The 15300-nt window shown below is 38.8% G+C and overlaps 1 protein-coding gene across 1 annotated transcript in view; it reads left to right on the top strand.

The window, feature by feature from the left end:
* Mup20 (major urinary protein 20) overlaps positions 1-14968 on the top strand; it is a 42807-nt gene extending 27839 nt beyond the window's left edge. Inside the window, exon 7 of the mRNA XM_006538045.3 lies at positions 14838-14968. The gene's annotated coding sequence lies outside the window, so the exon portion shown is untranslated. The remainder of the gene's footprint in view (positions 1-14837) is intronic.
* Positions 14969-15300: the final 332 nt, after the last annotated feature.

The raw sequence follows: 15300 nt of genomic DNA, 5'->3' as shown, positions 1-15300 counted from the left end.
TCATGATGCTAATACAGGATTTTAAAAAGGATATTAATAACTCCCTTGAAGAAATACAGGAGAACAAATTAAAAAGGGAAAAGGCTTTAATGAGGAAACACAAAAATTCCTTAAAGAATTTCAGGAAAACACAACCAAACAGGTGAAGGAATTGAACAAAACTACTCATGGTCGAAAAATGGAAGTAGAAACAATAAATAAATCACAAAGGGAGAAAACTTAAGAGATAGAAAGCATAGGAAAGAGATCAGGAGACATAGATACAAGCACCAACAACAGAATACAAGAACTATAAAAGAAAATCTCAGGCACAGAAGATACCGTAGAAAACATTGACACCACAGTCTAAGAAAATGAAAAATGCAAAAAGATCCTAACTCAAAACATCCAGGAAATCCAGGACACAATGAGAAGACCAAAGCCAAGGATAATAGGTATAAAAAAGAACAAAATTTCACAACTTAGAAGGCCAGTAAATATTTTCAACTAAATTATAATAGAAAATTTTGCTGACCTAAGAAAAAGATGCCCATAAACACACAGGAAGCAGACAGAACAACAATAGATTAGACCAGAAAAGAAATAGCTCTTGTCACGTAATAAGCAAAACACCAAATGCACAAAACAAAGAAAGAATATTAAAAGCAGCAAGGGAAAAAGGACAAGTACCATATAAAGGCAGACCTAACAGAATTACACCAGACTTCTCACCAGAGACTATAAAAGCCAGAAGATCATGGGAAGACATCATACAGACCGTAAAAAAACACAAATGCCAGCCCAGGCTAATATGTCCAGCAAAACTCTCAATTACCATAGATAGAGAGACAAAGATATTCCATGATAAAAACAAATTTACACAATATCTGTCAACAAATCCAGCTCTTCAAAGGATAATAAATGTAAAACTCCAACACAAGGAGGGAAACTACACCATAGAAAAGTCAAGAAAGTCATCCAAGAAAGTAGACATCAGGAAAAAAATTGTTCTGGGCCTCAGATTAGAGATTCCCCTGAGTTAAATATCCTTTTATTGGAATGTTCCTATGACATAGGGTGCTAAGCAAGTAGATTTCAGTAACTCCAAGCATCCTCTGATATACCCCAAGTGGCCATAATTTACTGGGTTTCTAAAAGTGAAAGACCCACATCATGAGGACTCCCCCACATTTTGACTCAGGAGAGGCGACACCCCAAATCACACAAGAAACGGTCTTGCTGCAAACTGCAAGAGGACTTTTATTCAAGAGCTCTTGGGCCCATGGTCATATACCACACAGGGGTAGAGGACCATGGCGCCCCGAGTAGCTGGGTAAGGGGGTATTTAAAGGAAGAAACCACAACTCAAGGAAGTGGGGAGGGTGTTGTTGGAAAATACCAAAGATACCAGTTAAGAGTCCCAAGTAAGTGCAAAGTCACAAGAGTCACAAGGAATACCTGGTAATTGTTCTGGTTATCTCTCAAGACAGTTTCTAAGAGCCCTTAACAATAGCACATTTGCATAGTGGGTTCCGGAAATGGTAAGAGTGACTTTCTTTGAATGAACACTCTTTGAACCCTGGAAGCAGGAGGGTGGAGGAATGTCTCTGTTTTATAATTAGCATACCTTTGAGTATTAAGTCACAGAGGTCACATTCCCAAGCCTGGGCCTAAAGGCCTAAAATTTTGTTTTTACATTATACTTTCAAAAGGAAAGATGTGATTGGATAGGAAGGATGGCAAGAGAAATAATGAGCAAAGACAAAGTTCTCTGATCAAGTATCAGTCTTTATTGTATGGCACTGAATACATATGGGAAAAACCACGGACCCATCCCTTTGTTTTGGCTGAGTTCTTTTGTTTGTTTAAGCTGGAATGAGCTGCAAAATAGGCTCTTCAGCAGCTCAGTGGTCTAATAGTTCTCAGTTCTCTGGCAGGAAGATGTAAATGTAGCAGAACCAGATGCCTGGCTCCAGTGTCATAGACTTGTTTATCCAGCTTAAAACTGGGGGCAGGGAGTGACAGTTCCTCCCTTTTTATTTATTAAAAATTACCTTGACTTGGGCATAAAATTTATTAATGTTTCATGTCCCTGTCTGGGAATTATGGTGGCTTGTGGCTGTGCCTGCTTACGTCTGAATGCCTATACTTCTTCTGACCCATCCTGGAGAACAAGTGCAGTTTGTTTGTGTTTAATTGCACAAGCATGGTCTTTTAGTGTTTATAACATACAAACATGGCCTTTTGTCACATGCCTCTGTCTTAGGTTGATAAGAGTCATAGAATCATCAGTGGCCCGTATTTGGCTACTGGAACGCATAACACACCTTTCTCCCATTCAGCCCAAAGCCACAATATGCGCTCAATGCATGTCTTCATAGTGATGAATAACTGCCATATCTGAGCTTTGCTAAAGGTGAAACTGTTTAGAAGTAACCAACCTGCTTAAAATACAAAGTGAAAAGTTAAAAAGAAAAGCATTAAAGTCCTCTGTGGGGATGTCCCATACACTCAATTCAATTGCAAATTAGCAAAGATCAGTCCCAGGGCCTGGCCTTCTAGTGTGGGGGAGGTGGCTTTGAGAATCAACAGAAAAAACTGTTACTTCTCAGGTCAATAGTGGTAAGAGTTAGATAAGCTGGCTGATAAAGATTTTTTAGCTGTCTTCGTAATTGGAATATCCAACATTGGATTTATTTCTAGATCAGTCAGTCCATCATTGAGTCAGAATAACTGGTCACATTAAAGGAAAGAGAAGAGTAATTATAACTCCTCATTTTGATTAATTTTTCTAAGTCAGTTTCGACAGTATCTATGTTCTCTGTCCCACAAGGTATCAAAGCTTGAAGAAAGGCAGCTTAGCATCTCATATCTGGGACATAGGCAAGCAATGGTAGGTCAAGAACATACACTCAATACAGCTTTCCTGTCACCACTGTCAGGGCACTCAGCAAGCTCACAGCTCAGCATTATTCTTTTGTGTCGTCATATCACACCAATCACTCTGGCAGCAAGCATGACCCTGAAACACTCTGCAGAAAAAACACAAACATGCCCTCTTGCCCATCTAAATACCTGATCAGGATCATGCCATATACCAATAAGTAGATCTTTCCATCTCACCTAGGCATGAGTATTCCTAGCTGTAGGATGCTATTGACACGCAGCAAAGAGTTCCTTGGCATCCAAAATTTTAAATTTTAAAAATAAAATGCATGATTTAAATAATGTGCACCAGGATATAATCCTGCTTTTTTGTTTTTTAAGAAGATATTGTTTTAAAGTCCAACAATGCCTTGTCCTTGAGAATTATATAAAATCCCAGTAACAAGGGTAACATTAAATTTTTAACAAAACATCTCAAATGGTTGACTGTAATAGCCCGTCCCATTTTCTGTTTGATCTGATTTGGAACACAAAGCATAAAAAAAGTTAATGTAGGCAATTTCTAATTACAGTTTTAGTTCCTTTTCTTGTTAAAGCAATTACAACTAGAAAGCCTGAAAATGTGTCAATAGTCACATATACATATTTTATGTTTCTAAGATCAGAAATATGAGTGTCCCTTTGCAATAATTGATTAAGTACAAGTCCTCGAGATTTTAACACCATTCATTGGAACAGATAGAAATTGAGGTCTCTGAGAACAAGTCTTTATAATTTGACATGAACATTCTCTAAAAAAAACCAAATTATTATCTCAAGCCATTACTATTTTGATGATGTAAAAAATGAGATTATATGACCAATTGTTCTTGTTTAAGGCCTATAATTTTCCTAAGATACAAATCTGCTGTGCCATTGCCTTAAGGGGTCTTGTCCGGGCAGTACAGGATGAGTTCTTAAAGGTCCAGGGACACTCCTTTAAAGGAACAGTATTTTCTCTTAACTTGAGTTGTATGTGCATAAACAGTTGCAAAATTTGAGAAGTAGCAGTATCTAAGAAAGGAACAATTTCAGCAACTGTGAGCCAATGTGTGTGTGTGTGTGTATATATATATATATATATATATATATATATATATATATATATATATGCTATCCGTATAAAAATTAAAAGTTGGTTTTTCTTTTTCAACATTTCAAAACACTGGCTACAGCACAGAATTTAATTATCTGTGCTGAAGTAGGAAGAAACTCAAAAGAATATACATGTGATCCAATCACATATACTTCTCTCCTATAGAAGAGCTGTTTATAAATACAGTAGATGTACTCTTTATAGGATGCAAACATCAATTTTCAAGAAATAAAAAGCATGCATAGAAGCAAATTTTAACTTATCTTTGTATAATGATTATAAACTTACCTAAAAGTTTACTATGCAATAGGCCAAATATCAATATTCCTCAAAAACCTATTTAATTTCTGTTTGAAACAAGGAATAGGTTTCTTGTCTGGTTTTTAAGACTTTTTTTCTAAACTCCCTTCATGATTCTATCCTACATTATTTTTTATTAACACCATGACAGCTTCATAAAAGGATGTTAAAACTATACTTGGAGATGAAGAAAGATGATTTCACATAAATACTTCCTTTACCAAAGAATTGCTGTTGGCTCATTCAGTAACTAACTAAAATAAGCAGTTAACATTTGATTACCATTGATTAAAATTGATAACACTTGATTACAGAAGCTTCCTCTACTTTCTGAAAGGTTTTTGTTTCTCACCAGTAAATTTGCATATCCCTGGATAACATCTAACAAAGGCTTAGATCCTCCTGTGGTGAGATTAAGGTGAGGTTTTAGTCAATTGACATCTCCTGGAACCTTTAGAAAATAATTTGAAGTAAGCAAATCATGTTTTCTTTCTTGAATTTTCTGTACCACAATTTTTCTAGGATATAACTGAAGCCCCAAATATTGAAAAAGATATTGCTTTTTGAATCTTTTCTGGAGCAACAATTACTCCAAAAATCTTCAAGCTCATTGTGTAAGAGCAAAGGTTTATACTAAATTTCCCTTAAGAGGGAATAGGTAATAAAATAACATAATAAGCAATATACACTGAAAGATTTAAAGTCCTAGGTTCTTGTATTGAACCACAGACAAAAATTTTTATTATTGGGCTGGTGAGATGGCTCAGTGGGTAAGAGCACCCGACTGTTCTTCCAAAGGTCAGGAGTTCAAATCCCAGCAACCACATGGTGGCTCACAACCATCCATAACAGGATCTGACGCCCTCTTCTGGAGTGTCTGAAGACAGCTACAGTGTACTTACATATAATGAATAAATAAATCTTTAAAAAAAATTTTATTATTATTTTTAGTTTACATAATGTAAGGCTATTAGACATACCCAGAGTCAAAACTTTCCAATGATCACAAGCTCACTAGAAGCAAACCCTTTACAATTACAGGATGCAAAGGAAAACATAAACTTCCAAATCCATAATAATTCTATATGGAGTAGGCAATCCAGATTGTAATGCCCTTAGAATTTCCACAGCCTTATTGACCTTTCATAAATCTTAAGTTTAAACTTCATTTTTAACAAAACCTGGATAGGCCTATAATAATGCTGTTTTGACTTAAAAATCATTCCCTAAAGTCAAGGACAGGTGAGGACACAACAACTTCCCTAGGCAGGGATTACAAAACAAATGAAATGCCATACAAGCCTTGCTAAGGCTGCTCTGAGCTTTTCATTAACTCAAGTGTAAATATTTCTTAATCTGAGCCTTTTTCCTGTGGTCTGGCCCAATGCCTACCCCTCCTGCAGCAAAAAGATTCCAGGGGAGCAATTCTACTGTCTGTCTATGCCTCTAATTTTTGGATAGTCTTTCCTAAGATGATTTATACTTAACACATTCCTTATAACCTTAGAGTTGAGCAGGGCGTGGTGGCGCATGCCTTTAATCCCAGCACTCAGGAGGCAGAGGCAGGCGGATTTCTGAGTTCGAGGCCAGCCTGGTCTACAGAGTGAGTTCCAGGACAGCCAGGGCTACACAGAGAAACCCTGTCTCAAAAAAAAAAAAAAAAAAAAAAAAAACCACAAAAACACAAAAAACCTTAGAGTTGTGAAAATATTGCTTGTAAATACTGTAATATTGTTGCAAAGCAGCAACAATAGGCAAACACTGATTATATGAGGGTCAAATTTCTGCACAAGGAAAAATATATCCTGATAAGTTTGTCTTTGTTTCATATGCCCGAATGGCCACAGAGAGCAGCATTAGCGTTCTCATAAGACAATTGTGAGAAAAAAAAAATACAAAACCAACCAAACAAACAAAAAAACCCTGCTTGAGAATCTCCAGAGATTCTGCTTGCTGTTTAATAACATATCCACAAAATCCTGAAAGTGTTAATCAGGAGCCTGTTTGATACCAATAAATTTTCACTGAGATCTCCTTTCCAATCATAGGGGGTTAAATTTTGCTTCTACCACTGTATCCAATAAAACTTGTGTAATAGGGGCAGCCTGCCCATACTGACCCCATCTGGTTTTAATATTTATTACTGTTGTAATTATTGTAATAACAAAATATGGGTGAGTTAAGAACCCTGAGCTTCCAATCAAACTGCAACCTGCAGCAAATGGAACACTGGCAATTTTAACCATAATTTTTAAGTTTTTATTTAATACTAGAGCATAACTATAAGTTTTGGAAAACAAAACCCAATTTTAAACAGTCCATTCTCTTTAAAATCAACACCGAAAGGATTACTTTCACTTTACAAAGTTTGGCAAACAATTCTTATATATGAATGCATGACAGTTCAACTTTTAATGCTTCATTGAAGAGACATTGTTTTTAATCTTACCTCTTATAAGTCTACTTTCTAGGATAAGAATTATATAAAATATTATCCCAATTTAGAAGTATCTTTAGGGGCCTGATTTCCTGGGCTGGTTCATGACACGTTTTTTAAAATGACAACTGTAAGACCCCCTTTCGGGGACCCCTTCTCTAGTCTCGGGAGTGTGAGAGCACCCAAAGAAACACGAAGACCCACTCGCTGTAATTACATGAGGACGTTTAATTACGGAGCTCCGGGCCGACATGCATCCCACACAGGAGATAACGGATGTCGGCCCCGAGGCTTGAAAGCCAGGGGCTTTTATGGGGTATGGGGCTTAGGGGTGTGGAATTCAGCATAGCGACACACTATTGGCTTATTCAAACATTAACAGAAAGAACACAGTGCATCAGGACTTTGTTCCTGTGGGCTGGGGGCTTATCTTTGTTCACATAGCAACCAGTTGATGTGTGACTTTTACCTGGCGCCAAGGGGCAATAGACAGAGGGGAGATTCCGGCCAGATGGTGTTGACTTAGATAATATAGCCCTGCTATGTCTTTGAATACCTTTTCATCTTTATGGCCAAGATGTTCTTAGGAATGCCGTATCAACAGCCCTGCCTTGGCCTGCCTGAGGGCTTGTTCTGCTTTGTTCTCAGTCCCAGACCGGGGCAGTGGGCTCTTAAACAACTCACAAGTTACAATATTTTATCTTCCTTCACAACAACCCTGAGTTACCACTTTTAAGCTAACTTTCTTATTACCAGTGTTACACTTTTTTAATCATACACAAGTTATAAGCTAATAATCTATGACCAAGACTTGAAGAGCATGTTTATACCTTTAAGACCAGTCAGAAACCAAATGAAGCAGCTGCATGAATTTATAAATTTATACCAAAGAATTTTTACTTTTCTAGGTATAATTTCAAGAGAAAAAGTATTTTGTCATTTGTTGACCCCAAAAATCACAATTACAGAGAATTTTCTAGGAAAAAAACAATTATCTTAGAACTAAGAAGCTGCTGGCCCCTCTCAAAAATAGTTTTTCAGCATGGCCTCTCCTTCTGCACTTGACTTGTGGCTCAGGGTGGAGGGAAACTTTGATCAGCCTCGTCTGTGCAATCTGAGACTGAATCAAGGATGGAGAGCCAGCAGTTAAGTTTTAACCATTGTTTTTCTTTTCAACATGAAACAGAGAACAACAGTCATTCAGGCAACAAAACCAAAACAGACATGAGTTGACACATGGACAGATTGGTGCACCAAACACACACAATACAGAGAAGGTAGAAAACTTGATGTGACCAGAACTAAGGAAGTCTCCTGTAGGGACCAGAGTGCAGGACATCTCCTGGTGTCCTTCTGTTTCGGAAAGAGCTCTAAAATACATTTTCCTTCTCTCTCTCTCTCTCTCTCTCTCTCTCTCTCTCTCTCTCTCTCCATTTGTTTATCTAGCATCTCCCTTTTTTGGGGTGTGTATATTTTATTTCATTTTATTTTATCTTATTTTATTATTTTAAGCCCTACTCCTCTTCCCTGATGCAGTTCTTGACTGTGGACAAATGCCTGTTTAGAACTTTCCAGTCATATTTTCCACTGTCAACCCCTAACTGATATCAGTGTTGGGACAACTCTTCCTCAGTCTAGCCTGTATCCATTTTTCACCCTTGCAATCAACAGCCTTCAAAAATAAAACTTACAGTGCTAACATTAATGCTGTATGTTGCTTCACAAGCAGGATGCCATCTTCTGTTTTCTGTGGAGCCCTACCAAGACAGTGTCCCTCAGCAAGTCTTTCTGTATTCAGGACTCCTGTACAAGCCACAAATGTAGCAGCCAGGGGTTACTGGGTTCCTGAAACGAAAGCTGGAGATGGATAAGGACAGCTAGAGAAATAATGGGTCAAGACAAAATTCTCTGATCAAGGCTCAATCTTTAATGCATGGCACTGAATATATATGGGAAAACCCAAGGACTCATCCCTTTATTTCAGCTGGGTTCTGCTGCTTTTTTCAGCTGGATTGAGTTGCAAAGTAGGTTCTTCAGCAGCTCAGCAGGTGAGCAGTTCTCAGTTGTCTGACAGTAAGATATAATTATAGCAAAGCTAGACATGTGGCTCCAGTGTCTGAGACTTGTTCAGCCAGTTCAAGGCTAGGGGGCAAGGGTGTGACAAGGGTCATACTCTGACACTTACACTGCAGGTGTTTCAGAAATGATGTTGAGCCAGGGTCAGCACTATGTACTATCACTCTGGCTGCTAGAGAGACTACAGAATATTTCCGGTCTGGGACATAAATCAAATAGGCCTGCTTTCAATGATGTTCTTCTTGGCCCCAAATATACACTGGCATCCTATAAGTGGCTTGAATGTGTCTGCAGGATTTCTGAATGGATTATTCCTTCAATTAGTTGGGGGTGAAACACAGATCAAGGTCATTAAATCATTGTCCTATTAGTCAGTTTCAAAAATGCTAGCTAGTTACAAATGGGCTGTTATTGGTTACATGTAAACTCACTAAACCCCTTACCCACACACTTTACCTAGTCATTTCTTGACTGCTTCAGCTTCAGTCACATGAATAGTCTACACATCCTGAGTAGTGTTAACATGCTTAGTGACAGGGAAGGTGCCTAAGCTGAAATCAGGAGTGCAAGGGAACCATTGTTGCATTCTGATGTATGTAGAAGCAACTTATTGTTCATTACTAGAAAAGCAATAATCCATAGCCAGATGAGGTGCTACCACCCATAATCCCAGAGTTCAGGAGGCTGGAGCAGGAGGATAGTCACAGATCTAAGACCATTCAGAAGCTCAGTGTAAGCTCAAGTCCAGCTCAGCTCACATTAAAAAGCTAGTCATGGCTGCTTTTAACACCAGAACTGGGAAGAAGATGGAAAATGGAGGATTTCTGGGACTTAGTGGCCAGCTAGCCTATCTAAAACACACTAATTCCCAGATTCAGAGGGAGAACCGGTCGCAAGGAGGATGAAGTAAAAAGAGATAGAGGGAGACAATTGATGTCCTGTTCTGACTTCTGCATATATTAACAAAGGCACAAGCATGTGCACATGTGTGCACACACCTAATCAACCAAAAAAGGAGGAGTGTGGAAAGAGGAAAAGGAGGAGGAGGAGGAGGAGTCCTAAGAGGAGGGAAGAACATGATAATCCCCTAGTAGAGCATACACCAAATGCTTGTACACCAAGAGAAAGCCAGTTGTCATGCCTCATTCAATCATGGGCCACACCAAACACCTCCATATTTTAAAGAAACCCATGTGCAGTTTTTTGCTATTACCTGCCATTCCAACTTCTCTGGAGCTCTAAAGCACGGTTTATTTCCTTTTCTCCTATTTAACCATCCCCCTTTCATGGTAAAAAACATCCTGACCTCTGTAGTAGAGTCAATAAGAACAAAGGTTCCTGAGTCAGAGAGTCTTGGGTTTAAATCTAAGTTCTCACATTGACTGACTAGATGACCTTATACAGTTACTTAATCTTTCTGAGTCTTAACTAATACTATGGTAAGAAGAACAAAATAGTACATACATATAATGCTGATGCAAAGTTCAAATAAAGTATATTGCATACTTGCCTCCTTCTTGAATTCTTTATTTCCCCACATCAAACACTAGTTTATGTTTCTAGTTTCAGGGTAAATGATATCTCTACTGATACAAAATATGTTTCCCTTGTAACTTTGGATGCATGATTTTCACATGATTTCTACTTGGAACTCCATCAGCAAATACGACTTTGAACGATACTTGTATTTTTCATTAATGATGAGATTATGTCCAGTCAGTTGAAGTCCAACATTCTCAAAGGTAAACAGTTGATGCAACCTGGCTACTGAAAACAGTTTGGATTCTGAGGTCAGTGCTATCTGCACAAAGGATTAAGCCTTCTGGAAGGCTATCTCCTTAGCCTTGGAAGACTTTTCTTGATTTTTTTTAAATTAAGATTTTCTATATTTATATGTATTTGCCTGAATGAGGTTATATGCACCACACCCGTAAAGGAGGTTACAGATGTCAAAAGAAAGTGTGTGGATTCCTGTAACTGAAGATAGAGTCAGTTTTGGAATGCCATGAGAGTGCTGGTAATTGAACCTGGGTCCTAAGCAAAAATAAGTTTCAAAGAATCTGACTCCTTCTTCTGACTTCCACTGTACCAGGCCTGTGCATGGTACTCAGGTACACATGCAACACCAATGCTCATACACATGAAATATAAATGAATCTTTTGCAAAAATTGAGATACTCAAGTTCTTCCATACTCGTATTAAAACAAAGATTCTATGCATACTTGACCTTCCAGTTCAGTCCCCACCCCCTCCAAAACTGAATTTCTGATTTTAGCCAGATCCAAAGTTGCATCTAGTTCCAGATGGCAGCTCTCTTGAACACCCACTGTTTTCTTGGGAATATGTTTTGATAAAAGTAAGACTACTAAATCAATCCATAGGTGTTCTAAATTGTCAAGATTGAAAAGGGCAGGAATAATCCTTGGCCTCTGATCAATGAATGGGAAAATATTCCACAAAGCGTGATGGAGGTAGACCAGACCCATACTCAAAGAAAAAAAAAAAAGCCAGCTAAACCCATAGCGTATATAAGGACAAGCAAAGGAGCTGGGGAGTGGAGTGTAGGTACCATCACCTGAAAGCCACAGTCCTGACAGACAAACAATTCTATTCCCTACCAAAGTGAAGATGCTGCTGCTGCTACTGTGTTTGGGACTGACACTAGTCTGTGTCCATGCAGAAGAAGATAGTTCTATGGGAAGGAACTTTAATGTAGAAAAGGTATGATCAGTGAATTGTAACTTCTGACTCAAATTAAGCTTTGGGGAACTCTCGAAGCCAAGTAGGTCCTTTGAGGGGATGGGTATAGTGCCCCAATCTATTAGACAAATAAATAGCTCTAGATCTTCAAGTAAGACCAGCTATTCAGATCTAACAATGTTTGGGGACCTCTGTTCTCATTGAGAGGCAGGGATAGTGTGCTAAGTATTGTGACAACTGGCATGAGATCTACCCCTGTGTATACTCAGGCCCTAAAGCATGGGTTGAGTTCAAGTAGAAACATTTTCATGAGTTTTCACTGCCCCTTCTTCCTTAATCATTTGCTTATCTATTACAGATTAATGGGGAGTGGTTTTCTATTCTGCTGGTCTCTGACAAAAGAGAATAGATAGAAGAACATGGCAGCATGGGTCTTTTTCTAGAGCACATCCATGTCTTGGGGAATTCTTTAGCTTTCTAACTCCATACAGTATAAGTGAGATGCTCCTAGCTGAGAAAGAGGAAATGAAAACCTGGTATGGTCTCACACGAACAAACACTCGGGATTCGGGGAAGAGATGCCTCACAGTATGCACATGTGTACACACATACTGAGTCTGTATCCAAAACTAGAATGCTCCATGTGACACTGAATCAAGATCTCATAACCCAGATTTTTTCAAAAGTCAGAGACGAGAGTTGGTGACAGGAATTATTTCACTAGGAGTTCAAAAGGAAAGATCAGAGACACTTCTGAAACCACATTAATGAAACAATATATCACAAGTTAAGATTATGTGATCATGAATTATATTTTTCTTACTATTTTTTAGCCAAAGAAGTCAACCCTTTTCTACTTGTGTTTTCCTGCAGGAAAGACAATAATAATAATTCTCCTCTGTGGATCTGGGAACCACATCAGGCTCCATTACAGAGTGCTAATTTGAGGCAGATGGTGGAAATCTGGCTGATAATTACACCACTGGCTGAAGCTCAGCAGTGGTGAAACTAGGAAGTGGTTGCAGTTGTTGTAAGGATGAGAAATGATTGTCATTTTCTTTTTTTAAATAATAGGCAAATTAGTGATTGCGAAAACATCTGATATAAATGAAATAACGTAAATAAAAGTCTTTTGCTAATTTTACAAAAGTATTCAAAAGTCAAATGGAATCAGAAACTGGAGATAAATATAGTGTGGTGGGTGAAGAAACCAGCCAGATCAAAATCCCTTACACACCAGCTCACTCTGTGAAACAGTATACATGAAGAGTTCTCTGAAATATTTTTGGTTGCTGACAAAACAGAAAAGACTGGTGAATATTCTGTGATGTGTAAGTATATAAAATGTCTATATATCTATCCACAAGATAATTAGTAAACCTTAATACCTTTAGTGTGTGTGTGTGTGTGTGTGTGTGTGTGTGTGTGTGTGTGTGTGTGTGTGTGTTTCTGGAGTTTGAACTCAGGAACTTGCACCTACTAGTCAAATGGGTACTGTGATGGTTTGTATATCCTTGAACCAGGGAGTGGCACCATCTGGAGGTGTGGCCTTGTTGGAATGGGTGTGACCTGGTTGGAATGGGTGTGTCACTGTGGGTGTGGGCATAAGATCCTCACCCTAGTTGCCTGGAAGTCAGTCTTCCACTAGCAGCCTTTTGATGAAGACATAGAACTCTCAGCTCTGCCTGCTCCATGACAACCTGGATACTGCCATGCTCCCACCTTGATGATAATGGACTGAACCTCTGAACCTGTAAGCTAGCCCCAATTAAATGTTTTTTTTTATAAGACTTGCCTTGGTCATGGTGTCTGTTCACAGCAGTAAAACCCTGACTGAGACAGGTACCATCTAATAGCTAACACAATGTCACAGGCAAGTAGGATAAGTAGGGGGAAATGGAATCGATATGATACAGCTTGGTGGATAGTAGAGGTGCACATTGCTCAGGGTGTAGAAGCAGATATTTGATACAGCAAGCTTATAAAAGATAGAAACTTGTTGCTGAAGCTGCTGAAGGAGGTAGGTAAGCAAGCCTAGGAGAGGATGAAAGAGTGGTACTCCTGTGGCTGACTGTTCACTAGTGGTCTGGCAACTCAAAGTCACTTTTCTTAGAAGTTACGTCTTGAAGTTTAGAAAGCTAAACCCAGAAAGGCTCAGACACTTCACCTATCTCTTCCAGGATATGTATTTTAATGATTTTATATTTGGGGTAGAACAAGAAAGAAAGTCATTCACTTACCACAAAACAAAGAATTTCTGAGCTGTGTTCGATTTCCTCCACAGATGATGAATCCAATACATTTACTACAATTAAGACAGACTATTTCAATTATGTTATGTTTCATCTCATTAACAAAAAGGATGAGAAAATGTTCCATCTGACGGAATTCTTTGGTAAAGTATTTTCACACAGACACTGCTCTTGGGGTGGGAAAAGAAGAAAGAAACTCTAGCTTTAATATGGTCTTCCCAGCTTGGTCCTGCCTCTTTGTCACCTCCTGAAGATTGATGCTCACCTCCATCATCCTTCGACCATAGTGATGGAAGCACTCTGAAATCTCTCAGTGTGACAGAAGGATATACTATGGATGTCAAATCCAGGATAGACCATACCAATGCCTGTCAACAATGTTGCCACCCATTTTCCCATCCTTATGGGGAAGTGACTGTCCCCTCACTCAGGTTGTGGTTAATGCACACAACACAGCTGTTATACTCACTGTTGCTCTTAGCACTTAGGCAAGAAAATAAAAAGGATTTAAATTTTACATAGTTGATGTATGCTTGTGTAAGAAAGGGTCAGCAATGGGTTCATTATCATTAACAGACAGAGTATCAGGATGTGATACAGCTCCTCTTCCGTGTCTGTGGTCTCCCTCCATCCCACTCGAGATAATAACATTTTTCTGAACACTGTACAACCTTGGCTTCTTACCTGGGAGTGGAGATACCCAACCACCACTTCTCAACCAGTCTGGAGGGCAGACTCATCTGGCCCTCCCTTCTCATCTAGTCCAAGACTTGACTCATATAATGTGTGAAGTCTTTAAATGTAGGCAAGACTTTTATCATTTTCCTACAATTTACCTAACATACTTCAGAGCTTTTATGAGAAATGTTACGGAAACAAACCTCAGATTACATTAAGGTCATTTATTCTGACTTTCATCCCTGTGCTCTGGCAAATAATTCCAGTTAGATTGCAAGGGAAGATCCATTTCTTGATCACCATTCTTCTATATAATAGAATGTCTCTCTGTCCCAAAGTCAAAACAAGAAATACTGAATGAGTTTCTGTATTTTTTCTTCCTGTCTTACACAGTGTTGAGTGGAGACTTCTTACCAGGACTCCAGCATCATCCCTTCCTATCCATACAGCATCCCGTGACAAGTTCTGTGATCTGCTTCCCATCGGGTCTCACAGAGAAGTGCAATCCCGGTCTCTCCAGCATGTTACTAGGATAATTCATTAAAAATAAAAGACTTTTTAAAAATTTCTCTTTGACACACCCATGACTTAAATATATGTCTATGTGTTCAAAAAAAAAATGTGGGGCTGACAGTGAGTGAATGAGGGGACCTCCTGAGTTCTATACCCAAGATTCTTCCTTATGGCCACGAATGTAATCTGAGCTTCAGATTTTGGCTCCCCTGCAGCAATCCCAAGCCCTAATGAGTACTGCCTGCTCTCTTTAGCTCTCTTGCTGTAGTGCTTTATGAAAACCACTGGAGCATGACACTTGCTGCATGATTCCTCCATCCATAGTCTCTTTTCCAACAGAGCA

Source organism: Mus musculus, chromosome 4 (assembly GCF_000001635.26).
Source record: "Mus musculus strain C57BL/6J chromosome 4, GRCm38.p6 C57BL/6J".
NCBI lineage: Eukaryota > Metazoa > Chordata > Mammalia > Rodentia > Muridae > Mus > Mus musculus.
This window is presented reverse-complemented; position numbering and strand designations above follow the sequence as displayed.